Source organism: Miniopterus schreibersii (genome assembly GCF_964146895.1).
Source record: "Miniopterus schreibersii genome assembly, chromosome: X".
In the NCBI taxonomy this organism is placed as follows: domain Eukaryota; kingdom Metazoa; phylum Chordata; class Mammalia; order Chiroptera; family Miniopteridae; genus Miniopterus; species Miniopterus schreibersii.
This window is the reverse complement of record NC_138104.1, coordinates 104,399,726-104,427,616: the sequence shown is the minus strand read 5'-3', so window position 1 is coordinate 104,427,616 and position 27,891 is coordinate 104,399,726. Positions and strand designations below refer to the sequence as shown.

The window sequence follows — 27,891 nt, the reverse complement described above, 5'->3', positions numbered from 1 at the left end:
CCCTGCTGGGGATCGAGCCCACAACCCGGGCATGGGCCCGGACCGGGAATCGAACCTGGGACCTCTTGGCGCCTGGGGTGATACTCAACCCCTGAGCCACCCCGGGCAGGCAGGGACCCTGTTCCTTTCATCGCGTCTATTGTGGCGCGCTCGACTGTCACCTGTGCCGTTACCGATGGCGATTGGAGAGTCCAATGGAGAGTCCCCAGTGTGAACTCTCCTGTTTTAAATATGGTGAGATCTTTGCGTTATGCTGGGTCCCTAAGCAGCCAAGATTAGACCCTGTAACAAAATAATTCCCTCCAATTTCCAGAGACAAAAAACATCAATTCCCCTTTTAATACTTGATAAATACCCCTCATCTCTAGAAGGTAGAATGACCACTCACTCATTTGCCACCGTGAGTTTAGGTTTCACCTTCAATTTTGAAATCCATGTGGCATTTTGAAAGGAAATTGAACAAAACTTGAATGTTTCTCATTAAATTTCACTTAACTCTTCAATCGTTTTTTTTTCTGGAAAACACATCAAACTTGGAATGCCTTTGGAATAAGAGCTTCCCGAATGATTTTTTTTTTTTTTTTAAGGAAAACAGGAAGCCACATTTTGTAAAAGAATACAGAAAATTTTACTTTCCAAAAGTCTATTTCCTATTCCATAGCTCGTACAGTCCTATAATTTAGAAAACCTGAGAAAAAAAGTAACATTTAACTTAAATGTATTCTGTAAGGTATTTGTTCTGTTTCAAGTTTGCTCAGAGTAATCACAATGTTTCAAGGAGCACCTTTTGCAGTTAGGGTCGGTAGCTGTTTGTGCTGGGCGCTGTCCTTAGCATCCTAGGACGTTTAGCAGCATCTCTGGCCTCTACCCCCCTACGTGCAAGTAGCATCTCGTAGTCCTGACAACCAAAAATATCCCTATACATTGTAAATGCCCCTTTCTGGGGAAGCAAATGGCAGAGAAACAAAGTTGCCCCTGGCTGAGAGCTCCTGACGCAGAGGATACACTTTGTATCTACTTTACACACTTTCCAAGGGGAATCTAGGGGGGTGGTTATACATTGTAACTGAGACACGTTCAAGCAGAATGTTCAACGTTTGCATTGTGAAATGTATTGGATTTTAAATCTAAATTTCAAGAGGAAAGAAGACCAGATAGGCTTTAAACGTAACTATTTCTGGAGATACGCTTTTGCAGTATAATATATATTGAAATAGATGCTATAGGAATGACACTTATTTTTTGTTAACTTTTAATGGAGTTGGGGCGAAGAATCATTCTTTTTCATGCCAGGTGAGCGAGTTATCTGTGAACACACGTGGAAGGAATTTCTGGTCAAACACGGGATGAATTCTGTGCAGTTACAGTCCCATCAAGACGTGCTTCTGAACGGCCCCGGTTTTCTATTTTTCTGTTCTATCCGCCCGCCACTGTCCGGACTGAACTGCAAGGAGCTGCAGGAGATTTGAAATGGAAACGTGTTAACTAACAAAATCCCCTTGTTGGCCAAAAGTGTATTTTTTGCTAAATTTACTGTGCCTGGTGGGGCGGGGCGGGGGGCACGCAGCTGCACCCGGCGCCTGCCGAGGTCTCGGGCGGGCCAGCAGCGGGGCAGCCACAGGTGCCGGGAGAGGAATGCGGGGCTATTTCTCGTGTGCTATTTGCCCCTTACGCAAGTGTTTGCTTTACTGCAGCTCTCGAAATACCTCTACGGATATTTTCTGGCAAAGCAGGCGTTCATTTTGGAAATACTTGCTTGGCTCTTAAGATTGCTATTATCCGATTATTTGCTTTGCAGAGGGGAAAAAAAAAAACACTGGGAAATGCATTTCGAGTTAGCTGCCCGCGCTCCGCTCTTGATTCCCTAGAAGGGGAAAAACCCGAGGTTATGTGAGTGTGAAAATGGTCGGACGTCAGAGAAACGCCCGTGGACGCTCGGAGGCGCCGATCTGATGGCGCTGTGAGGAAATGAGCGGATGAGAGCGTGGTGCGGGCTTCGGTTGGGCTGCGTAGGAGGCGTGACCGGTTCCAGGAATGAGGACAGGCAGGGCTTTCTGTCGGTAGCTGCATTTTTAGTTCTCCTGGGACATAATTTCTCCAGAGAGAGGGTGAAGGGTTAGGGAGGGACAGAGCTTGGCACCGCAAAGCCCGCGAGAGAAGGAGTCCATCTGGGCCGCAGAGACGTGGGGGGAATGAAAGTAGCTCTATTTTATTAATAATCGACTGGTCATTTCTGTTTCCAAAGCAAAGTCGGTTGTGCTGAAGGTACCCCGCCTCCGGCGAGAGTCAGGAGGGGAACGTCACGTTGACGGGACGCTTGGGCTGTGACCCCCACGAGCCTCGTCATGGCACGGATTCAGGTCGTCGATGTTGGCACAAGCTCCCTTCCGAATCACATCACCTCCGGCCCTCGTCGAGGCTGCAGGTGGTGGAGCAGAAGCCACACCCGTGACCCACATGTTCTGGGTATTTTCTGCTCGTGTCATTTATTTGCCTTTCACCGGGCAGTAAAACGCGCGACTTCCCGGGAAAACAGGGAGAAAGCCCTCGCTACCTTCCGTCTCCTGACCAAGCCGCCTCCTTTGTGGCACCTGAGCCTGTTTATTCTGCGGCCCTTGTCAGCGCCTTCCTTTTCTCGGACGTGTCAGGGGAAGGTGCCGAGGGAAGGCGGCTGTGGTCATGAGTGGAGACGGGTGATCCCTCCTCACCTCGTCCCAGCTCACGTGTGAAGAGGCCCCCCCATCCTTTCCTGGAAAGGAAATGAGCCCCGGGGAGATGGACTTGCTCTCAGGAGAGCTCGGGGAACGGCCTGACGCGGGGCACGAGAGAGTGGGGGGCATCTGTCGTCAGGGAGATGAGTATTTCTAATAAAATGAAATCCTGAGGAATGCGTCTTCCCCCCAAGCCTCCTGTGAGGACTCATTCATCGGCCGGAGACGCTGAGAAGTCCTGTCAACGCCGCGTCCGCGGGGACGCACATGAGCCGCTTCCACCCTGAAAGGCGATACGTGGCCACCGCAAGGAGACGTGGCCGGAGCCACCGGATACCACCCTGATACCATCAGAGCTTTATCACAGGGTGTCCCTGCCGGCCCTGCGGCCGCCTGAGTCTTGGATCCACCAGGCCAGGTCCGTTCATGCAGCAAGAACCCAGCCAGCTAGCGCTCTGAATCCACTTTAACGTTTCTCATGTGATTATCGAACATTCGGAAATATTCTGGCCCGTAGAAGTATTAAATACTCTGGCCCATAGAAGCATTAAATAATGCATTTCGGCCCTTACGGTTTAAAAAAAAAAAAAAAAAAAGTCTGTTTAATGCCATTTCTCACCCACCTACCTAACGAAATATGCGAGCTTAACATTTTATACTTATGACGTTTTCATCAGCTTGGATTCCCTTCCACGCTTTCTGCCCGAGTCCTTCCAAGTAATTTCATATTAATTTGGGTAATAAAAATATCACCTGCGTTTCTTGCTGAAGAAATGGGGCTGGGCCGTGTTACTCAGAACAGGATTCATTGGCAAATAGTAATCGGCGTGAAGGTAAACACAGGTGTCGGTGGCGGGCTCGAGCGAGGGGGGGTCAGCATCGTTCAGATACAGGAGGAAGGAAAGGCCCGAAGAGGAACGTCCTGGAGCGGCTTTCCGCGCCGATGCGGAGAGAGAAGTGTTGAAGGAGGGCGGGTGCCTTCCCGGCGCGGTGTCCCTGCTCCCTGGGCTATGTTGGAAATGCGCAGGGGCCCCGTCTTCGTCGTCACGGTGGCGGGGAGGGGGTCCCACGGGCCTGGTCACGCGTGGGGTCGCTCTGAGCCATGGGAGGGATGGCGTGTGACCCTCGGACGCTGAAGACCAGCCTCAGGACGCACGGAAGCTTTTTCACGTCAAGGCCCAAGGAGAAATGAGCACAAGGAAATAAGAAGGGAGATTCCTGGCCGGGTCGTCATCAACGGGTAGATGGAGCCGTCCACCCACCCGGCGTCCCCCCTTCTTTACTAAGTTTCCCGCGGAGAGAGCCCCCTGGTTTGCGCATCAGTGTATTTTGCTCATTAGATTCCGCCTACGAGCGCGATCCTGGGACACTCGTCTTTCTCTGCCTGGCTCGTTTCCCTCGGCATCACGCCGAGCGGCTGTTGCTGGGGGACCCCCGTGCAGCCTGGGGGGACACTTCAGCACAGGGCAACCCCGTGACGGGCCTCGTGGAGGTGTCAGCGTTGGCAAGGGACCGGGCCGGCCCTGTCCTCCGGCCCGAGGGGGAGACGGTTGCTTCTGTTGAGATGGGAAAGCGGCAGGTGCCAGAGGGAAAGCAGGGAATCGTGTGAGCGACGGGCGGGAAAGTGCCGAGAGCTGTGGAGATGCGGCCGGGGTGAGCCCCAGCCCCGGTGAAGTGCCTCAGGCTCCTTCCGTGGGTAGCTCGTGGGTTCAGGGGTTCACGTGGCAGCAAAATTATCTTTTCGAGAGGAAGAGTGTGTGCGTGTATTTCTGCTCCTTTTAGAGCCTGCGGTACGGTTCTAGGGCCCCCCGAGCCCCCCAAGTGCGCGAGGAAGTCGATCTGAGCACGGTCACTGCGTAAGAAAGGAACTTGAGAAAATGTGAACGTTTCCTGTGGAGCTGCGTCGGTTCCCCCGCCGCCTGGGGGGCCGCCTCCCGGTTTTGTGACGGGCGTTCGCCGGGGAGCCCGGGCTGAGCTGGTGAAACTTTTCGAATCAGGGTTCTGGGAACCCTCTTGTGACGATTCTCGTGTTATTTTCACGAAGCATTTTGTGATTTTTTTTTTTTTTAATATAGAACATGGAATTAACGGTCACATTCGTTCAGCACATCTGCCGGCCCGGATTTGCCCCAGATGACTGTGGGTTGCATCTTGGAGTCAAGTCCCCCATAAGAGACGAAAGGCGTGTCACTGATAAGGTTGTAAAAATATATATAATTCGGATCTAAGGGCGGAACGAATGTGACCATTAATTCGATGTTCTATATTAAAAAAAAAAAATGTTCTGCCATCCCCTGCCTCAGCGTTACAAAAAAAAAAAAACCCACGAAAGTTATGGTGCGTTTACTGAGGGGGCCTTCCCGCCAGGTGCGGAGCATCGCATCTGGCCTCGCGGACTGTGGAATTTTTATGACGGCCGTTCCCGTAGGAAATCTCAAGGGAATCACTTCACAGGATACGTCTCACGTCTCCGTCACAGGTTGGCGTCCGAGTCTGTGAAGGCCGCTTGCGCTTCACTCTGTGAGCTCGGCGCAGATATTTGCGAAGCCGCCTTTTCTGTACGAATTGCTCTTGGCTTCGAGGGGCTGCGGCAGAGCCAAGGGGAATGCAAAAGCGAGCCTCACGTAGGAATCAGAAAATACTGCATCAGCCAAACGCTTTCCCCTTCCCTCCGTCGGGGGGCTACTCTTGCATTTCACCGAAATTGGAAACAAAGTCCTGTTGTCGTGTCCCCCCCCACACACTCTCTTTTCCGTCACGTGATTGGCTGCTCTGCGTGGCCCGTGTGCATTCCCGGGAGGGGATGTTTCCCTTGTAAAGTCAGTTATGGATCCAGTTGCTACAGTTTCAAAGAGCCATGGCAACAAAGTATAGAATCGCTGCCCTCTCCGGTCCATTAGGCGGCAACATTCACTGTGCACAGACCCAACACTGAGAACAGTAACAAGAATGTTTAATTTCTAATTTTTTGCAACTGTGTATCTCATAAGAGTAGGGACGACACAGTGTTTTATGCGGAAAGGACTCAGTTGTTTCCATGTAACCATCTACTCGGCTCACAGACGCTCTGACCAAAAAAACCCTACAAAGGCCTTCATGAAAATAGGTGAGCTCCGGCCACTCTGGCTCAGTTGGTTGGGCGTCATGCTGGGCACCGAAGGGTGGCCGGTTCGATTCCGGGTCAGGGCACTGGCCCGGGTTGTGGGCTCGATCCCCCACCGGGGGCGTGCAGGAGGCAGCCGATCCATGACTCTCTCAGCATGGATGTTTCTACCTCTCCCTTTCCCTTCCTCTCTCTGAAATCAATAAAGATATTTTTTTTAAAAAAAAGATAAAAAGAATTGTATTGAAGCTCTAAAAGCCCTGGTGGGGTAGCTCGGTTGGTTACAGCGTCATCCCCAGAGGCCAAGGTCTCAGGTTTGAAACCCCATCAGGGCGCAGACAAGAAGCCACCAGCCTACGAGAATGACTGGGGATCCCCAATGCTTGAGTTTTATCAAAAACAGGAGCTTTTTAAAGCCGTGTGGATTTTTAAAGCCTGTTCTTCCCTTTTTGCTGGGTGCGGGGGAAAAAAGAAACGTATGAAATATTTTGCCCACGTGTTTGCCCTGCAGTAGAGCCTGCGGATTTAACGACTGCGTCGGCCAAGCGCCCTGTGGCCAGTTTCCTCCGTAGGTTCTCGGATCTCCGGGAACGCCGGCCGGGCAGCGTGTTGGAGAGCACTGGTTTCGGTGGGACCCGCACATCTGACCTTCAGGACGACCTCTAGACCTTTAAGACGAATACAGATTTCTGGGGGGCCGGGAGAGACGGGCTCTAATGAGGCTGAGCATGTCTTCGGAGAGTTGCCCTCTGGCCGAGCAGTTGGTTTCCCTTGTAGGAGGATCTGATACGAAATTCAGAGCTAATTCCACGTGCTCACGGCACACGCGTCCCCCAGACGCAAGGCGCCCAGAACGGTGTCTCCCAGGTGCACGGTGACCAGAAGGACAAATCAGCTTCCCTTTTACAATAGCAGCTGACGCCTGCATTGCAGCCATGGAGGGAAACGGGGAGAACTCAGGAGGGCGAGGGGAGCGTTGACTCCGACCGTACCTGTGACCGCCGGGTGCAGACACACAGGTGCTGCGAACGCCCCCGGAAGCCTGGAGAGGGGCCAGGCCGCATTCCTGCTCCGCTCAGGGAGGCGGCTGCTTGAGGAAACGTCGTCAGAGGAATTCTCCGCATGCCTGAGGCCCGGCTTCCAGGTGCAAGGGCAGGTTGAAGAGGCGGCCGGGCGGGGGTGGGCACGGACAGACGGGCAGACAGGCGGACCTTTCGGCAGCGCCGTGAGGCTCCTCCCCGTCTGGGAAGCGTGGAATTTGACCTCCTCAGGACCGAGGTGGGGCAGGTCCCTGGGGACCCGAAACTGCACACGGCGCCGCTGGTGCTCCTTTCCTTCCCCACGTTCCCACATCGGGGCTGCTCTGAGCCGGTCCGGAGGATTTAAATGTAAGATAAATGTACATTTATTGTAAATGAATCTAAAAACGTCACCCTGTGCCTATAAAATCTGTAGAAGGTTCGTTCACGTCAAGGGCCGTCCTGTTCCTCCTTTGTCTTCAACGTTGCGAGCGTCCGGCGTGCACCGTGTGTGGAAGGAGGGAAGCCGCCCGGCAGGGCCCGTAACCAGCAGCGCAGTGGACGTGTCGTGAAAGCCCAGCCTGCGGCCCCCGGAGCCAACGTCTTTATTACCCGGTTCTTTACAGACACGCGTGGAGAGGGCCCGCAGCCTCGGCCGCGCTGGGATATTGCTTCCCGACATTTTTTATAGGGAAACGCGATGTTGCAGCTTCGCAACATTTTTTGCAAAAGGTGAAACAGTTGCACACTTTTTATCCACCGCGGGTCAGGTTGTTCAGGCGTTGACCCGAAAAGTATTCATTTCCGTAGATTCGTTTAAATGTTGAAAATGAGCCGCATGTTCCTGAACGCCGACTCTGTAGTCATTCGACGTGTGTGTACAATTTGGGGGGGTGGGGGGGACCCTGTACGTAATTTTAGATACACGTAAACTCACACAAGGGATTTCGGGGTGCGCCTTCCAGGAGCACAGCTCCCCAGAAAACAAGAAAACGGCAGTCACAGTAGTAAAAAGAAGAAAGCGTATTTTAAATATATTTTTTATTGATTTCAGAGGCAGGAAGGGAGAGGGAGAGAGAGAAACATCAATCGTGAGAGTCATTGATCGGCTGCCTAGGTATTTTATTTTATTTTATTATTTTATTTTATTATTTTATTTTTTATTTTATATTTTATTTTATTATTTTATTTTATTTTATTATTTTATTTTATTTCATTTTATTTATTATTTTATTTTATTTTATTTATTATTTTATTTTATTTTATTATTTTATTTTATTTACTTTATTTTATTTTATTTTATTATTTTATTTTATTTACTTTATTTTATTTTATTATTTTTATTTTATTTTATTTTTTTATTTTATTTTATTTTATTTTATTTTATTTTATTTTATTTTATTTTATTTTATTTTATTGAGTAAAGACTCGTGAGACAACCGCCAATAGAATGGACAGTTCTGCTGAGTTTTGTACTGAACGGAAACAACAGGCGATGGAAATTTGAATTTCCCCAAAGGGATCTGTAAAAATATGCAGAATTATTAACAGAAAGTGGTAGAATCAGTCTTCCTCCCGGATTGGCTTCCACGGCGGAGGGCCGTAGATGGGGTACGTGACTGTTTAAGGTGCGAGGACACCCGATCGGCTGGACGGTGGCCACGCGGGGCAGACAGAGACGGAGGCCGTGGCATAGTGGGGTCAGCGAGGCGGACACGTCGGGGCGCCGTGGGAGACCCGCCGCGGACCTCCCGCTGCCGGGAGCCTGAGTTTGCAGAGCCCCAGGCGATCGGGCGGCGCAGAGTTTACACCGTCTGACGAGACTGTGGGACGGAGAAGGTCCTGGGGGCCTGGGAAACCGTGTCCCGAGAGCGAAAACCAGGGCCGGTGTCTGCGCTGTTTCATGACACAGGGCTGCCGTCCGCGGGCCTCCGGGAGAGTGATCTGAGCTGCTGATAGGCCCCCCGTCTCGATTTTAAATACGGAAGAATCGTGTTTCGGGGGGAGCGTAAATTACCCTTGTCCAAGGTCAGGTGGGCAGTTAATGAAAACGCAACGGCCCGGAATCCGCTCAGTTTGGTGCCTCCAGCCGGCAAAGGTCCGAGGATGTGCAGAGGGGCCGGGCGCAGGGAGCGTCCTCTGACCTGAGAGATGAGGGAGGACCGGGGGCAGCCCCTCGGAGCTGAGGGGGGCCGGCCGACAGCCAGACAGAAGGCGGGGGCTCGGCCTGCGCCCCCCGTCTGCACGGAGCGGCCTTGTGCGAGAGCCCGAGTGCACGGGGAACCCGGCTTCCCGGCCTGCGGACGAGAGCCCGAGCCCAAGGGGGACTCGCCCGGTCCCGGGACCAACCAGGAGTCCTGGGAAACGGGGGCGTCGGGCCGTCCCCCAAGGCGGGGAGACCAGAAATCAGGGCTCGGCCAAGCTCCAGCGGCACATGGCCGCTGGGCCCGGACCAGCGCCGTTGGAACCAACCGTCCAGACCCGGAGACCACGGCCAGGAGGCGGACGGTGCGGGAGGCAAACCCAGAGGCGTCTCCCGACCGAGGCCGGGGGTGGCACCTGCAAGCCAGGTACGAGCGCTCGACCGGGAATCGAACCCGAGACCCATCGGGGGGCCGGCCGACGCTCTCACCCCTGAGGCCCCGCGGCCAGGGCTTATTCGCAGCCAACTCTGGACCGGCAAAGGTAAGTTTCTGACCACGCGGCGTTGAAGAGAGAAGCAGAGGTCGATGTGACTGATAAAAAAAACTGACCCCAAGAGCATGAGGCCGGGGGAAAGGCTTCAGCCCCATTACCCCAAAAGGAGGAACGATTAGGTTGAAGGAAATGACGGGCTTCCCTCATTTACCCCAAAGGGAGGAACGATTAGGTTGAAGGAAATGACGGGCTTCCCTCATTTACCCCAAAGGGAGGAACGATTAGGTTGAAGGAAATGACGGGCTTCCCTCATTTACCCCAAAAGGAGGAACGATTAGGTTGAAGGAAATGACGGGCTTCCCTCCTCAGCACAAGTGGTTCTTCACAGGGGCGCTGGAAACAAAGGGGACAGAAATCATTTGGGACGCGGGCCAAGCTGGCCTTTCACGGAGCCAGCTGGCACGCGCCCTCCTCGCCGGGCGACGTATGGCACTAAAGTGACACTCGTCCCTTCCGGCCGACGTCCGGCCTGGGGCTGAAATGCAAACGGCGCCCCGCGGCCTGAAGGATCCCGGCGTCATCCGAAAGCGGGCTTGGCTGTGAGCGAACCAGGTCCTCATGCGTTTCGTGTTCGGGACCCGCCGCTCTGTCGACCGGTCCCGTTGGACACGCTCAGCTCCGGCCGCCGGGCCTCGGCCACATCAGGGCCGGACCCGCTAGAGGTGGGAAAGCGCGAGCCTCCCACCCGCCCTGCCCTGGGCCGCCGGTTACGGAGCGCGTGCTGTTCCCGGGGCTGCGATGGCTTTTCCAGTGGCCTGGCTCCGGCTGTCCCCGGACACGTCCCCGTCCCGGGAGACCCTCTGCCGGAATCTTCTTGTGTTTTTCCTGCCCCGGCCCCGGGGAGGTGGTGCGTGGCAGGCGGCCTCCGTGGCGCTCTTTGCAGCAGCCCCATAAAATCGCTTGGCAGAGCTGCGAAGACCTTGAGGATCCAAACGTCTAAACCCAGAAGAACAAAACGCTCCGATGGATGTAAACACGCGTCAAGTGCGGGCCCGTTAAAGGAACCACGTGAAACGATCGGATGTTGATTCCCGGGAGGGGCGAGGGAGTCGTCGTCCGGTGTGCTCGGGGTGAACGGGCGAGGAGGTGGACGAATGGGCGGGCGGGGGAGCTGTGCCCGTCGCATACACAGCCGTCACCTCTAGGGTGCGTTTTCGTATGATGTCTGCAGGTAATAAATGAATCTCTGATTTTTTTTGCACGTCAATGTAGTTGGGAAACGGTCTGTGGGGGCGCAATCAGCTTTGTTTACGGTCAGGCCTCAGCCTCGCCGCCGCTCGTATGGACTTTATTTGCGACGGTTGAAAGCGCCGGATCTGCAGATGGATGTTTACTGGAGGCAGCCAAGTTCCTCCTCATGCGGGGGAGCGGCCTGGGCCCTGGAGCGGGCCCCGAACAAAGGAGGCGGGCGGGCGAGGGAGCAGAGAGAACCCGCCCCAGGCCCCGTGGACAGGGAGCCGCGTCGTTAAAAACCTCAGCGTGGCTCACTGATTAGCACCAGTCGTTCCTTTCTGCTTCTCAAAAAATATAAAAAAAAAAAAACATGAAAAAAACCACATATTTGCCCGGCCGGTGTAGCTCGGGGCTTGAGCGTCGACCTGTGAACCAGGAGGTCGCAGGTTCGGTTCCCGGTCGGGGCTCATGCGCGCTGTGGGCTCGATGCCCAGCAGGGGGCGAGCAAGAGGCAGCCGATCAACGGCTCTCATCATCGATGTTTCTCTCGCTCTCTCTGAAATCAATAAAATATTTATATATTTTTTTAAAAAATTGACGTAGGCAAAAATGTTGTTTTCGAAAGACCCCACTTTTCCTCCCGTTTCCTCAGGGGATTGTCCTCAGCGGCTCCGGGACGCCCACGCATCGCCGCAGTTCACTTGTTTTGATGCAGAATACGGTGGATTTTCCTCCTCTCTCCCCGGCTGCCCCGCAGGGGGCTCCCCTCCTCGCCTTCGGGACCTAAACGCGACGCTCTGCACCCCGCGTTTCGGAAACGTGACCCGTAGCCAGGAAGACGGTCCTTTGTTTGGGGGTCGCGGGTCTCGAATGCGGCCCACGCCTCGGAGGGGCTTGCGGACGGGCCCCCTCTCACCGCCGTCCAGGCTGGAAGGACAGCTGGGGAACGCGTCCTGGTGACTTTCGGAAGGAGGGAGGGAGGGAGGGAGCCGATGGACGCCCGGGGAACCCCGATGGGTGGCGCACCTGCTCCTGCTCTCTCTGGGCCGCTCACCCCGTGTCAGCTGGACGCCCGTTTCTTCTTGGTGTTTAAAGAGCCGTCATCGGTTCCCCCCGGGGATCTGTGCTGTGTGCCCACGGGGGTGCCCGTGGGGGCGCCCCTGCAGCGCTGGCCTCCGATGTGGGGAGCCCTGGGCGCCGCGGCTTCTAAGGAAGGCGACCTCGCCTGGGGGGACCTCCCGGCGCCCTTGAGGAGGGGCTGCCCTGCTGGGAAGGAAACGCAGCCCGAATGGGGCTGCCCCTCCCGTCCTCACAAGCGGGGGCTTTGGTACGAGTCCATGTTCCTTGGGGCCCACTCCTGAGGGTGGCCCTGAGCGGCCCTGGGTGGCCGCCTGGTCATCACTTCGGTCCCCACGCGAGGGAAGACGGGCTGGACAGATAGCGCTGTTCTCGGGGGGCGGGCAGGCCTTATGGACCGAGTTTGCGTGATTTACGAATCCCCTGCTATCGGGACAAATAACCCATCTGGCCTAGTGGACGCCGAGCTGTGGAAAAGGGAAGGCCTAGGATCCAGGAGATGGGGGTTCGATTCCCGGCCGGGGCTCACGCCCGGATTTGGGGCTCGATCCCCACCCAGTCGGGGCCGTGCGGGGGGCGGCCGATCCGTGACTCTCTCATCCCTGATGTTTCTGTTTTTCTCTCTCTCTGAAAATCAATTTAAAATATTTAAAATGTGATCATCGTAAGCCCGGCCTTTGTGCTGCTGGTGCTCCTTGGAAATGTTTTCCTGGCTCGATTCAAGGCCGAGCAACTGAGAGACGGTTTAGTTATTTTCTCTCCAAACTCACGAGTATTTGCCGGGAGGGGAACCCACAGTTTAACGGGGCCCCCCAGGGAGTTCTCTGTGGGGCGGGACCGGGAAGGTGGGTTGAAATGAAGCAGAAAATGGGAAACGGCGCCTCTCCAAAGAACAGGCCTCGGGCCGGGCCCGGCATGGGCGCCGTTAGTGGGTTAATTTATTTCTGGGTCTATTTTTGGAGCCGCCGCGGGCAGGCTCGGCGGGAAGCTCACCTCCGCAACGTAATTACCGGGACGTGAAAAATGATGGAATTCACCCCCGTGATAAAAACGCATCTGTCGAGATAACCCCTGGCCGGGTTCCCAGCTCTTTGCTGCCTAAGACGAAATGACGCTCTGGCCAGTGTGACAGAGGAGACGCCCAGACGGCGCGAACGGCGAGCCCAGGGTCCCGCCGCCGCGGGGGGGACATCGCAGGGAGAAGCTGCCAACAGGACACCTTTACAAGGAGCAGGCGGGTTAGAGACGCAGGTTTAGAGTTTTCCGAATGGGGTCAAATCTGTGCATCTGCCCGGGGCCAGGTCCGTATCTGCGGCGATGGATTTGGGCCCAGACCAAGATGCGAGGCCCGGTTTTGCCGCTGCGAGGTCCCCCGTGAGCCGCGCCTAGTGGCCCTCGTCTGGGAGGCTTCCAGGGCGATTCCGTGAGATGAGACAGGGCGGCCTGTGCTCGGCCTCCCCCTGATCTCCGTTGGGGGAGTCACTCCTTCCAGCGATGTAAGAAACCTGGGAATTGTGTGACGCTCACGAATGCACAGCTGCGTGGACAGGTTTTTGGGGGTTTTTTTCAAAAATTGATATATTCGGGACATGGCTCGCTTGTGGGAAGGGCCGATTTTCTTTTTTCCGAGCATGGTGTTGAAAAGCACAAAGCGATAACCTCAGACGAGGGTCGTCGCGTTAGAGAATCCACGTTCCCACCCGTCTGTTGGCCAGAAAGTATTACGCGCAAACACATCGTATGTACAACCTGGGTGCGTTGGTGATGCATTTGTTAACCAGAATTATTAAGCAAAAATTGTATTTTGGTGTTTCGTGCCCAGTAGGTAGCAGAGAGTAATGTTTTAAATGACTCGCACACTCCGGGCAGCCTGCGGAGGGTCCGGTTCAGAGTTTTAGGGCCTTTGGGTGGTGAAATCGTTGGAAGCCCGGCCTTGAGACACGCGCAGAATCCCATCCGCAGCCGCTTCGGGGACCCTCAGAGGGATGGTTCTGCTGACAGGAGGCGTCCGTAAGGAGCTGAGGGTAAAATCTAACCAAGACGTGAGCGGAATTACCCTCAGGAAAGGCCCCGGAATGGGTGCCGCAAGCTCCCGTCGGAGGCGACCTGGTAACCTGTACGTGCCCCTTCCCTGGGAGAGCTGAGCGCCTGGATATAAGTGCGCCCTCCCCCTGAAGTTGGCTAAGTTTACACAGGACTCGCTGTGGGGTCTCAGTACCTTCCTGTTGTATTGCCTTGGCACCGTGCCCTTGGCTGATCTCAGGCAATGAGGAGGGAGGAGAGATGGGTTAGGTACGTAAGGAAGGGTATGTTCATCCAGTGAGCACAGAGTGACCTCGCGCAGGTGGTTTGGGTGAACTCACGCTTCCAAAGAGAGAGGTGAGCACAGGTGTGCTGAGTGTGGAGGCCTTGACTAGGATGAAGGGGGCATGGCCCTTGACCGGGGACAATGGGGCATGGCCCTTGACCGGGGACAAGGGGTCATGGCCCTTGACCGCGTACAATGGGGCATGGCCCTTGACCGGGGACAATGGGCATGGCCCTTGACCGCGTACAATGGGGCATGGCCCTTGACCAGGGACAACGGGGCATGGCCCTTGACCAGGGACCAAGGGGACATGGCCCTTGACCGCGGACAACGGGGCATGGCCCTTGACTGGGGACAAGGGGACATGGCCCTTGACCGGGGACAAGGGGACATGGCCCTTGACCGGGGACAACGGGGCATGGCCCTTGACCGGGGACAACGGGGCATGGCCCTTGACCGGGGACAAGGGGTCATGGCCCTTGACCGGGGACAACGGGGCATGGCCCTTGACCACGTACAATGGGGCATGGCCCTTGACCGGGGACAACGGGGCATGGCCCTTGACCGGGGACAACGGGGCATGGCCCTTGACCGCGGACAACGGGGCATGGCCCTTGACCAGGGACCAAGGGGACATGGCCCTTGACCGGGGACAACAGGGCATGGCCCTTGACCGGGGACAAGGGGACATGGCCCTTGACCGGGGACAATGGGCATGGCCCTTGGCCGGGGACAATGGGCCTGGCCCTCAACAGCATCACTGCGATGGGTATGCCAAGTTCAACGCATTTGCACATGGCGGCTGGTTCCACAACTGGGTGCTAAGCAACCACTTCGTCTCAGCAAAGCATCAGCTTCTCTCCCATCAAATGGAACCATACTTGGGATTTTATTGGTTCCGTTTGCTTTTCATTTGTAAACCTGGTTTTGTTTTATTGTTGCCCAAACACCACAGTTCGTGAAGTTTCTCATCACTTACGTTTGCCTGTATTTGCATAACACGGAGACGACCGCTTAGGTCACGGCGGCAGATCGAGGAGAATTTCGTGGTTTTTGTGGCTGTTACTCGTTTTCTTATTAAAGACTGTCTTTTAGAGCAGTTTTAGGCTCCCAACAAAATTGAAAAATTGAGGGGGAGCCACAGAGGAAAGGAGACGGAGAGAGAGAGATAGAAACTTCAATGATGAGAGAGTCATTGATTGGCTGCCTCCTGCATGCCCCCAACTGGCATGTGCCCTGACCGGGAATCGAACCCCGATCTCCTGGATCCTAGGCCGACGCTCAACCGCTGAGCCACACAGGCTAGGCAAGAACTGCCTCATTTTTACAGTCGGCTCCAACTGTATGCATTGGGGTAGTTTCAGGAAAGAATGAAATATTAGCTAAGATGACCACAGGGAGGGAACTACTATACATACATAAAACCTTCAGTATATTTTATGTGCAGACTTGATTAATTGTATTTATGGTGATCTAATAGAAGCATTTCTACATCCTGTCCCTTTGGGTAAGAAATGTAACTTTTTATGCATCTCGTAGTGTCCGTGTGTATGTGTCTCGGTAGGTGGGAGAAGCCAGGTTGTGTGTGTGTGAGAGAGAGAGAGAGAGATTTAGGGCTTTGAGTGTGCACTTTATTGGGTTTGACTTGAACTTGATCTGTTTTAAGTTCAGAGCGAAAAACAAAATCCAAGTTTATCCGAGAAGGAAAACCAAACGCATCGTGAGAACCGTGTAGTTTCAAACAGAGCTGTCATTCGCATGCAGACTCACAACAACGGAGATTCGGATAGACAGGCGTCCGCGGATGGGTGTGGGGTTGGGTTCCCCCAGAGGGCTCCGGCTTGGAGCTCTCCCTTTGTCTCGCGGGCCGCGTGCTAATTGCTCAGGATACCGGACCCGTCAGAAACCCGACATCGCTCACACTGTGCCGAACTCGATCAGAGCAGGGCGTCTGTATGCCGCGGGTCCCAGCCAATCGCTTTAACCTGGCACCCCCGGCTCAATGGGAACCTGAGGCCCACGTGGTTTTCATCAGTGTCCTTCTCCTGTGTATGTTCAACGGTCTCTCCTGGGCATCCGCTGCGATGCCCCCTCTGTTTGCGGCCGGCTGCCAGGCCATGTGCGAGAGAAGGTTATGTACCATCTAAGTCATCGGTGCTTTAACTGAAAAACACAGTATCCAGAGACTGACTGTTTCCATTGGAAGTTTTAAAATATGTTTTTATTGAATTTTAGAGGGAGAGAGAGAGAGAAACATCAATGATGAGAGAGCCAGGGATCGGCCGCCTCCCACACGCCCCCTGCTGGGGATCGAGGAGCCTGCAACCCGGGCCTGTGCCCTGATGAGGAATCGAACCGCAGCCTCCTGGTTCATAGGTCGATGCTCAACCGCTGAGCCACACCGGCCGGGCACCAGGGTGTGAGTCTTCATATCAGCCCCTTTTCACTGCTGCTGTCTCCTTTTCTTTGTTCAAAAGTTGTGTGTTTTCTCCCGTGAGTTTCACTCCACTTCCCAGTCCTTCCGACTGGTCCTCTCTGTCTGCTCACCTGGACCCCCTTTCTTCATTCTGTACGTGGAAAATGTGTGATCACCCCCATTGTTTTTCTTCCTTTGCACGTCCCCCATCTTCCAAGTCTAGATGCTCCTTCCACACTCTTGATTCCAACCTTCTCCTAGGAGGCACAGCTTGGTTTCCTCGTCTCTGGTCCCTGGTGCCAGGACTCACCTCTCCGAGGTGAAGGGCCATGGCTGCTGAGGTTTCTTATGCAGAACCTCAGCGCCTCTGACCAACACAGGCACCTTCTCTCACTCACAAGGTCCTGACTTCCAGTTGGAAATCAGGGAGATGCTATGTGGTGTAAACACGAGCTGGGTAGTCACATGAGAACTCAACGGAGAAAGCCTCAGCCCTGGTGCCCAGGGATGTGGAACCTTTCCGAGGTAATGACTTGTTTTAAAAAATGAAATTTGCTTTGCATTTAAAAAAACATATGTCCCTTAATGATGGGTTTTCTGGTTGTCTGGAAGTCACAAAAAGGGGATTGTGATGTCTTCCCTCTCTGTTTTTTAAAATTAATCTTAATACTAGTAAAAGGTGTAATCAGAGCAGATCCAGCTTTCCCCAAGCAGAACAAAACTTTATTCCTAATCCATTTAATCAATTACAACCAATTAGACCCAAGGAGAGCCCAAGAAAGGTAAAATTTAACAAATCCTACCTCCGTTACAGGTGAGGAAGCCACAATTGCTTTTTTTTTATTATTACACTTAGGATCTCATAGAGAGTTTGCCATTCCTGAATATTTTTCCTTGAAGATGACTGAGAATTTTAAATCTCAGCCTAAATATACTCTCCAATTGTTTCTAGAACAGTAAGACTGAATCCCAGAGCCCATTAGAGTTCAATAATTTTAATTGTCTCTAAAATACAAAACAACTTCCTTGACTTTATTTCAGTTATTTGAAAATGAAACTTGGTATAATACTTTGTTGTTGTTTTTTAAGTTTGGAACAACTACGAACAGATTAAGAAAATAATTATTTTTTTAAATGAAGAAGGGATTCTTAGCAAAAAAAACAAAAGAGATAGGTTCAAATACCATTTTTTTAAAACTTCAGCAGGAATTCTGAAGGACTTCGTAAGGAGAGTCATTGCAGAAACTTTCCTTGAGTAAAACGGATTGAGGGAGATTTCAACAAACTCTTCCCGGTGCCGTGAGTCATGCTGTGTGAGTGCAAAAGATTTCTGACTCAAGTCATCCAATGTTGAAGTGTGTTTGAAGTCTGGAGTGCTTCACCAGTGACTACAAAACATCAAAGAGAATATGCCTGGCCAAACAAAGCCTCCGTCAAAACCAAAAGCTTAGGAGAGCTATCGGAGGGATTAGCGTCTCAAATCTTAACCACCCAGTGCATCATCTGATGCATCTCCTGTTTGCAAGTAGCTATGGCCCATGCTACACTTTTCACAGAACACTTTGGTACTTTTCAAAGGTGTATCTCTGTCCTTCCTGAAAACCTGATTGGAAAGAAGAGTGAAAATAATATGTTTTAGACAATATTCAACTCAATTCTGCAAAGTCATTTTGCTCATGCTTTGGGTGAAACTTGTGAGGCAACAGATTAGGACATAAGAGGTGTATCTTTTAAGATGTTTCCCAGTTATCTGAGAGTAATAGCAATTATAGTGATGAGGTTCATTGGGCATGACAGCATTTTCCATGGCAGCACACTCTCCCCAAAAGAAATTGGGGAAAGAGACCTCATACCTTTAAGTGATCATCGTTTTCCACTGCAAAATGATGCACTTGAATAAAAGTCCTGGGTGCTGGCCCCAGCCACCCTTCTGCTCACACTGCAGCCGTCACTGTGGGGAGGGGCGGGGGAGCAGTCTTGGGGTTGAAGTGAGAGGCAGCAAAGCAGGAGAGCCCGGAAAAGAGCCATGAGGAGAGGCAGGTGTATAACAGAACCCCAGTTCAGCTGCCAGCTGAAAAGAAAGCCAAACTTGTGAGACAAGGTGCTCGTGAGAAGGAAAGAGGTTTATTCAAGTGCTAGCAACCTGAGAAGATGGGGGACTACTGTCCCAAAGTCCATCTTAACATCTCAGTGCAGGCAGAGGTTTTTATAAGGAGGGAGAGGGAAAGCAGAACAAAGAGATCAGGGGGAGGGGTTGTGGACATGAAGGTGGTGTCCTTGGTGGTCCAGATATGGATTCTCATGGTCAGCATCATTGAGCTGGACATCTGGCTCTTTGTCAGTGAATTCCTGTGTCTGGGTGGTCAGCATTAGCCAGGCTGCTCCTTGAAGTCAGGCTGCTCCTTAGGTTCACACGGGAACTGAAACTGCTGAATTGTAAAGTATACTTTTAAAAAATTTAATGTGCAAGCTCTAGTTTTGAGAGAAAAATCAAGTTAGAGTAACCAGCTGGGCTTAACATTTACTAAGATCAATATGAGTAGATTTATAGACATAAAGTGTGTGTGTTCTCCATTACAAGTGGGCAAATAGCAAGTTGTGGCAAACATTCCTGGCAGACAGAAAGCCTACTATTTCGGGAAGGGCCAGAAGCATGACAAGTTAGTAGGCACCGTCCAGGGTGGAAGGAGAGGAGGAAAGGAGCACTCAGGGGAGAGAAGATATGGAGAAGGCGCATGCTTTTCTTCAAAGAGATTGACATCCAGGGAAGGAAAAAGACCTGAACAAACACAGTAGAGAGTCGTGAAGTCGGGGCTATGGGATCTGTAGTCAAACAGATTCGGAATCCAAGTTCTGCCATAGCCTTCTTGTGGGGGTAGGGGTGGGGGGGATCTGGACCAACTGGCTTATGACACAGGATTTTAGTGTCATCGCCATGAAATAGTGGTAATAATAACAACTTCATAAACCAACTGCATTTGTTCATGCACAAGGTTGGAGAAATTATATAGGGCATTGGTTAAGAGTGTGGATCCCGGGGGCCGACTGTCTCGGTGTGGATTTCTGGCCTCCCCCTCCAGGCTCTGCATGTTACTCTCTCTGCACTGGAGGACACTGTCATATGGGATAGTAATTGTCATCACTCTGTGGGCCACAATAAATCATGCATGTCAAATATCAAGCCTAGCAAAGCCCTTTCTAAATTTGTGATATATTAGTGCTATTATTCAAATAGAAATGATCTCTGAAGGGCTGTAAGGGAAGAAAGGGCGATGAAATTCACAGTGGCCTCATATATCTATTCGTATCCCATGAGGGGTTTATAAATAAAAGACTGAGGGGTTAAGACATGCTACCATTTTCAACAGTAGGGAAGTGGGAAGGGCAATAAGGGCAAACTACTCTAGACTCTATGCCAGCTTGGTTTTCACCTTCACATGGCCTTGGTCCTGTGTCCTTTTATGCATGACTGTCTCATGTCCACATATTCTGTTAAAAGGAAGGACACTGGTCATCTTGGATCAGGGCCCACCCTAATGACTTCATTGTAACTCTCTGTTTCTCTCTCTGTCCCTCCTGCCCTTCCACTCTCTCTAAAAATCAGTGGGGGAAAAATCCTCAGGTGAGGAGTGAAATAAGTAGATGATAGATGATAGATAGATGATGATAGATGATAGATAGATAGATAGATAGATAGATAGATAGATAGATAGATAGATAATAAATAAATAGACAACTCGTGACTGTGATAGAGAACAGAGGACACAGAATTTCTGCAGCATTGAAAGCCTTTGGCCACTGGGTGTCATGGTTTTCCCGGTAACCGTTAACCCTTTGGCCGTGTTTGAAGGCTTCCTATGTTTCTGCAACAGGAACACATGGCTTAGCCCTGTAAATGGGTAGTTAGAATAGAGTTTGCCACCATCCTTTTACAAATAACTATGTTCTGTTTAAGACACATGATATATATTTTTTTCTATCTAAAACTGGCTGATAGGAATTAAATCCCCAAGTATTTAAATGTCAAGGGGTTGTACAGGTGTGTCGGTCATACTCAGGTTTTACTGTGGCAAACTCAAATCAGAAGAATTTGTGCAGTGCCTGTCTGCATGGATTTGGGTGTGATTTTTGGAGACTTCTTTGCTGGGCAGGATCACCACAGTGCAGAATGTACTGATTAGTAGGCGTAATGATAGCATTTTAGAGTCTGATCGGTCTTTCCCGCCTCCTGTGTACACAGGTGATGGCAGGCGTGGTCTGAAGCTGGGCCATTAATTTTGACGAGACAGCATAGCTCTTCCTGTGGACATGGCCCTCTCTGCCAAGTATGATGGCAGCAAGTGGTAACAATTAAAAACAGGCATGCTTGTTGTATGAGAGAGGTGCTGCTGAACTTGTAGAGAGGAACTGTAGGATGGACCTCAGCAGAGATAAGGCGTAGCCAGAGCCTCCCAGGATGCCGTGGAAAGAGTCCTAGTGTTGCCTCACTTGGAAAACCCGATATTGCCAAAATTTTGAAAGTGAATCTACAAAGTGGTTGGCTCATTGAGACGTGGATATTTAAGCTCTGTGGAGAGAGACATGTAGGACAAGTGTGGGAATGATGGAAACGGGCTTATTAAAGTTTGTTTTCAAAATACATTAATTTAAAATAAAATCTTGTGTGAATGTGATAAAAGCTATCGTCCCTGCCTAGGGTCTTGAAAGAAAATGTATCCGTTATCTTCTTTGGGACTCTGACCAGCAAACACAATAGGACCACCCACTGAGGAGGGAAAGTGTGCCCTTCCTCTGGCTCATTACAAGCGTCTTTGGGGCTTCCAGCTGAGAAGTAGCCTAATCAGACGCTTTCTGTAGCCTGTATCCTATGTTGCATTGCTACAGATGAATCCAAAGTGAAGCCCTGCTGGCTGTGATCTTTCCAGCAGGAGGGGGGAGCACAGTGGTAACATTGTAACATTTTAACAGTGGAAACATTGTAACACTTTAACAGCATCCCGTGCTTGTGTCTGATCTCAGATTGTGTGTGTGTGGAAGCAGGGCAAAAGCAGCGTACAGCCTGGAAATGAATTCTAGTGAGAGATTAATCCTGTCGTCCTTTACAAGAGGGTCTCAGTGAGTGAAATGAAACTCACCGGCACAGCAGGAGAGGTGCTGGCTGTCAGGGGTCATCCCACCGGTGAGTACTGTGATGTCTCTCACCCCACTTTGAAGTTCTGAGGTGCAAAGCTGTTCAGGTCACACCTAGATCAATCGAGCATGTATTTGATTAGGTATCGGCAATGGGGAGCAGCTGGGTAAGTTATTACCCATGTATATAAACTTACAAAATTGTAAGCTTGACAAGTATCCCTTTAATGTTCCATCATCGTGAGATGTTTTAGAGCTCAATGCACTATTTAAATATGTGTAATCATGATCGAACCCCAAGCACCCCAGACTTTTGAGCAGGGTTATTGCAGGAGCCCTGGGGTTTCAGAATGTTGTATGGCTTGTGCTCCAGTCCCCTGCCTTTCTCACTTTTCCCATAATTTTATACTCAAACCCTCTGGCTGCTCCAGAATTCACTTCTGGGTCTAGCCTTGCTTTTCCCCACAGTGTCAGCTAAAATCTAACCCAGAACAGAGCTAGAGTCTAGCCCAGGACAGCTGGGCTGTACAGAGCTGTGTAAGTGTGTAGAGTTGGGGGGGGGGATGCTTATAAATTTATAAGCATGATAGGTAACATAAGACAGGCTTTGGCCCTTTGAGGTCAGGAAGTTTCTCCTTTTTCCAGGGTGACTGTCAGGAAATCTCTGCCTTTGTGTGAAACTCAATGTTTAGAACTTGGTGAAGGACAACCGGAAGGTGTGATGGACCTGGAGCCTGTGGCCTCATCTAATTCGGCAACCCGCAGTCTATTTTCCATCTGTTACAGCTGCTCCATCGATTTTAACTGAATGTTCCCATATAGTGTTTTATCAAATACCCTTAGCCTTTTAAAACGCTCTGCTTGTAGCCACTCATTTTTGAGTGTGGATCTCTTTAGGGTGGACAGAAGAGTAGCTCTGAGAAGTCATTTCATGCTCAGGGTTCACTCCGCTGTGATTGGTTTAGGTGATGGGCTCCACAGTCAGGGTGGGAAAACACTCGCACAAGGAAAGATCATCACCTGGAGAGGAAAGAGTCATTGCAGGACTGTAGGCAGGCATAGAAATATCAGGGAGGGCTTTTTAAAAAATCCAACCAGCCCTGGCCTGTGTGGCTCCGTTGATTGAGATCATCTGGTGAACCAGGAGGTCGTCCGCTCAATTCCCCGTCAGGACACATGCCTGGGTTGTGGGCTCGATCCCCAGCAGGGGGCGTAAAGGAGGCAGCCGATCCATGTTTTGTTCTCACATTGATATTTCGCTCTCTGTCTCTCTCTCCTTGTCTCTCTAAAAAAATCAATAAAAGCATATTTTTTAAAAATCCAACCCAATCAAGGGACTCCCAGCAGCAAAGCGAAGCCTTTGCCAGTGGTGCCCATAGACATGGACCGAGGTGCCCTTAATGGTCTTTGCCATAGGACTCCCACGTCTTTAAGTTAACGTGGTGGCTGATGGACCAGGAGACATACGTTACACCCCATCCCAGCCTGTACTGGCCTTGAGGGACCTTCAAGGAGCCTGGTGTCTCGAGAGAACAGAGTTGAAGATGAAGAATTGTGTCTAAAGCAAAAGAAATTGCCTAGATGCCATGTTGGACAAAAGCAAAACTTCCTGTTCTCACTAGGGTTGCCCAAAATAGGGGCAGAGCTAACAAGAGCATCTTGAGGATGGTGTGAGAAAAAACAAACACACAAAAACCCCAGTTTGTGAATGAAAATTCCAAAGTGTCTCATTGCAGTTCAGATATTTATGGTTTGGGTTGGTGTTTAGTAGGGAAGCTGTTTTTTATGTGTACATGAGAAAACATAAAGATCTTATAGATGAAATAAGAATGAGAATTTCTATCAAAATTACCGTGATATTTCAATGCAAAATTTAACATCTCAGTAACAGAGATTACTACACACAGAGGAAAGAACAACCCACCCTGTTTGTAATTCCAGCGTCGCCCCATTCGTATTACAGATGGGATCCGAGACTCTGGTCTCTGGGCTGATGTTTGGGGACTGAGTGGAACCCAATGAAACCACACAAACTGTGAATTCCGTTCTGTGTTACTCCTAGTGCTTCCATTGGTTATGCAACGTCTCCTAGCAGCACATTGAGAACCCAAAGAGCACGCGTTAGGATATTTTTGCAATTCCCACTCAGGTACTCTTGGTGTTTTGTGGTTCTCACAAAAACGATCATTCTCCTTGGGAAATGTTTTAAAATGTTGTCTTGTTGATGAGATTCTGAGGACGCAGTCATCCCTTTGTGCCTGGTAGAGACAGTGAGGAGACAGAGTCATAAAGGAGAAAGACTGGCCCCTCCCCATGGCCCCTCCCGATTCCTTATTTTTTTCCTTAGAATAGTATCTTTTTAGAATAGTATCTTTTTACCCACAGAAAATATCATTGTGGTTACAAAATTTCTTTTACAGAGTAATTGGTAAATGTGGTATCAGAATGCACAGGTCCAGAGGCAACATTGTTTCAAGTATGACTTACAGGCGGGCACGCGTGGCAATGGGAGTGGGGAAAGGGGGGCAAGGGGACCTGTATGAAGATGCCGCCGTCTTTGGGAATTGGGTGGCGAACCTTTCACTCAAGCTGTGCTTGAAATGTGAGATACATGCTTACGGACGTTTTAGGAAGTGTGGTTTTTAATACATGTGAGGTTCCATCATGTAGGATGTTTTCGGTAATTTGAATCATTACTGTGAACCATGGGAGGGTTCCCAATTTATGAAAATCCATCACCATAATACTGCAAAAATGCCCCATGGCCACAATAAGGTGGAATGAAAATTTTCTACTTTTTTTTTTTATGACTGCAATGTATTTTTCTCTTTTTATTGATTTCAGAGAGAAGAAGGGAGATGGAGAGAGAGACAGAAACAGCATTGATGAGAGTCATGGATCGGCTGCCTCCTGCACGCCCCCTGCTGGGGATCGAGCTCACAACCCGGGCCTGTGCCCTGACCAGGAATCGAACTGTGACCTCCTGGGTTCATACGTCGACGCTCAACCATTGAGCCGTGCAGGCCAAGCAAAAAATTCTACTTCTTTAAGGAGCTTTATACTTATGTTTGCCTGAAATCTTAGAGAAATCTTTTCAGTTCACAAAGAAATATAATACGTCAACTATCCTTAAGTCATGTAGCTATTAACGTGCGTATTATGCAACCAAATGTTTTCTTAAGGGAGTCTGGATAGTAACAAGACTTTCCTACCTGGATGCAGGATTCTCTCAGTGCGTGTTATAAACAGATCATTTTGTAGAAACACAGAAAGGGCCGGGAGGAATTCCAGTGCCCCGACTCTCATCACCCGAGACCGGAGTTGCTTTACTTCGAAAGCAAGTAAGAATGTCTACTTATGTGCTTATAGAATTATTTTTCTAGGTTTAATCTTGCATCTACTTAGGGGAAAATTGAACTTAAGATAAAAAATGTCACTCGACATATTTTCAGATCTTGCTCACAGCATGATTGATCTGCTTACGTGGAGTTATCTGGAGAATCCAGTTTTCATGCTTACCCCGTGTCCCCTGGAAATCCATGTGTTTTTCTGAGATGATGACCCGGGGAGGAGAGGAGCACACCTGTCCCCCAGCTAGAATTTAGGAAGAGACAGTGGCTGGTTGAAGTGAGGCTGAACACAGCCTCTTTCCTTCATCAGTTACGATCCGTAAGTCATGAAGTGTTAGGGTCAACCCGGCAGGTGGCTACAATACCTGCCCTAGGAACGACTGAGAAAAGCACAGATTTTTTTAAAAATGGGCACACACAGTGAATACCTGAGGAAACACAGCCAGTGTCCTTTAAAGCAGCGGATGCCGCCCCAGGGGAAGAACAGACCAGGTCCTGTGGCTTCTAGCAGACAGTCGCGGTGGTTGGTCCCCGTGAGCATTTTGGAGGAGCTGGAAGGCACAGTGTGACCCACCCCTAAATGCTCCGTGTTCTTCTTCCTGTTGAGTTGACCGGGGCGTCTTTCTGTGCGTGTCCCTGTGCCAGGCTGAGAGAACACAGGTGACGGCCTTAGGAGGATTCGAGTGGGAACAGAGGCCTGGGATTCACAGCGGGAGAGGCTGCATGGAGGACTGGCTGAGTCCGCCGTGTCCTAAGCGCCGTGTCCCTCAGAGCCGGGAGGCCCCCTGGAGGGGTGGTGGAGCCTCCCCAGGAGCTGAAGGGGAGGCCACAGGTCGAAGAGCCAACACAGACGGAGGACCAAGTGAGTTCGGTGTGGACGAGGTACGTGTCATGGACTGGAATTCGAACCCGGGCAACCCCTCCTTCTGTGGGCGGATGCTCTAACCACTGAGCCACACCGGCCAGGGTGAAATTTAATTCCTTTGAAGTATATTTGAAACAGAATTCAGGTGGTGCTTAATCGAATGACCAATAATAAGATTATTGGGATTTAGAAGTGCTGGGGCTGGTGGTGACCATGTGACCCCTGAGTGACCGCGAGGCTGGCTTATGGAGCGGCGTCTGCCGATGACAGTGCCGGAGCCAGAAGTGTCGCTGCTGTAGGGACACGGCTGAAAGTGCCCGTGTCCGCGGAGCAGGGGAACGTGTCGCCCGAGCCCTGTTCAGCATGAGGCTTGCTGTACTCTGGATTCCTCAGTATCGTCAGGATTAATCTTCAACCCATCCTTTAGCAGCTCTTCAGCTCTCCCAGCAACCCCGACGCCGAGACATAGCTGGAGGCCAGTCGGTCGGAGCTGAGATCAAGTTCTTTTGATAAACGGGTGCCGCGAGAGCCCCCGTCGGTCCCATTCTGCCCAGAGCCCTCCCCCGCCCCCCCTTCAGAAAATAAAAGTCACTCACGGCGCTGTGTTTATACAGGTATCTCCGCAATATGAACTGCGCGTGACCTTGGCTCTCACAGGCGATTGGCAGGTTATGTAAGTGGAAACATACTGTGAAAACATGCAGGGGACAGACGAGTCAAAACTCCTGCGAAGGCCAGCTTTTCCTCAGCGGCGTTCTCTCATTATTTGCCGGAGTAATAAATACTGAAGCCAAGAATAACTCATGTCTTTAAAATTAGTGAAACAGCCGGCTCCCCCCACGCATACGTCTTCCCGCGAGGAGTCGGGTCCAAAGCTGTGCATGACGAGCTTAATGGAAGGGGCCGAAAGCAAAGTTTGCCCTAAGTAAAAATACTCATAATTTTATAAACTGTCTCATGTCGGTCGCAGTGCTGCTATTTTTTATTTTATTTTAAATATGTTTTGATTGATTTTAGAGACGAAGGGATAGGGGAAGAGATAGAAACGTTGACGTGAGAGAGAAACACCACATGGTTGCCTCCTGCACGCCCCCTACTGGGGATCGAGTCCACAATGCAGGTACGTGGCCCGACTGGGAATCGAACCGGCTACCTTGTGGTGCATGGGACCTCCTGAGCCACTCCGGCCAGGGCACAGAACTGCCATTTTTCAAGTGGAGCCCACTTATTTTTGTGCAGACGCCTGGTTCCCTCGCAGACATGCGAGTCCAGGGCAGGCCTGGAGTGTGAGGAGGCTGAGGGCCTGGGGAGGCCACCGGGATGCAGCAGCGCCCCACGTAGCGGCCGGAGCTCTGGGCACCCGTCCCGCTGCATGCCAGTTTTCCGTAGCGTCATAGGATGTGTGAGAGTCCGCACTGGAACTGACTGCAAAACACCTAGAAGGTTTCTGTCGGGGCCCCAGTTCGGGTGTGTGCAGGCTCCCAGCTTCAGGGACCCATGCTGGGCTTTGGGAAAGCCTTGGGGTTCATGGTTATTAGAAAAGGCAGCCACGTGCCCGGCCGGCCGGTGCCCACTGCAGAATGAGGACCAGGCAGCCCCTCGGAGAGGGCACAGGTGGGTTTACGGCCACGTGGAGAATCTTTAAAATGCCACGGGAAGCCCCGGCCGGTGCCGCCCCGTGGTTAGGGTGCAGTCCTGTTGCGGGTTCAGTCCCCAATCGGGGTGCATAGGGGAGGCAACCAATTGATGGTTCTCTCCCACATCAATGTTTATCTCTCCCTCTCCCTTTCTCTCTCTCTAAAAATCAGTCAAAACGTATTAAAAAAATTTAATGCGATGGGAAGGTCACCTCTATCCCCCTGGCATTTACGCAGGAATTCTTAAAATCCTGATGGATTTCCCTTCTCGCGCTTGGAAGGTTTCTATGAAATGGGAAACATAAACGTGCGCTCTGGTTCTTCTCAGTCGTCTGCCTCCGATGGAATTTCACTCTAAGCCAGAATTCGAGGAGCCCAGGTAACTGTAAAAGTTCCAGCGGCCAC

At 51.2% G+C, this 27,891-nt stretch overlaps 1 long non-coding RNA gene across 1 annotated transcript in view; it reads left to right on the top strand.

Moving 5' to 3' along the window:
- Positions 1-26,457, top strand: part of LOC308551557 — a 55,482-nt gene extending 29,025 nt beyond the window's left edge. Inside the window, exon 4 of the long non-coding RNA XR_013998055.1 lies at positions 24,479-26,457. This is a non-coding gene — a long non-coding RNA (uncharacterized lncRNA). The remainder of the gene's footprint in view (positions 1-24,478) is intronic.
- Positions 26,458-27,891: the final 1,434 nt, after the last annotated feature.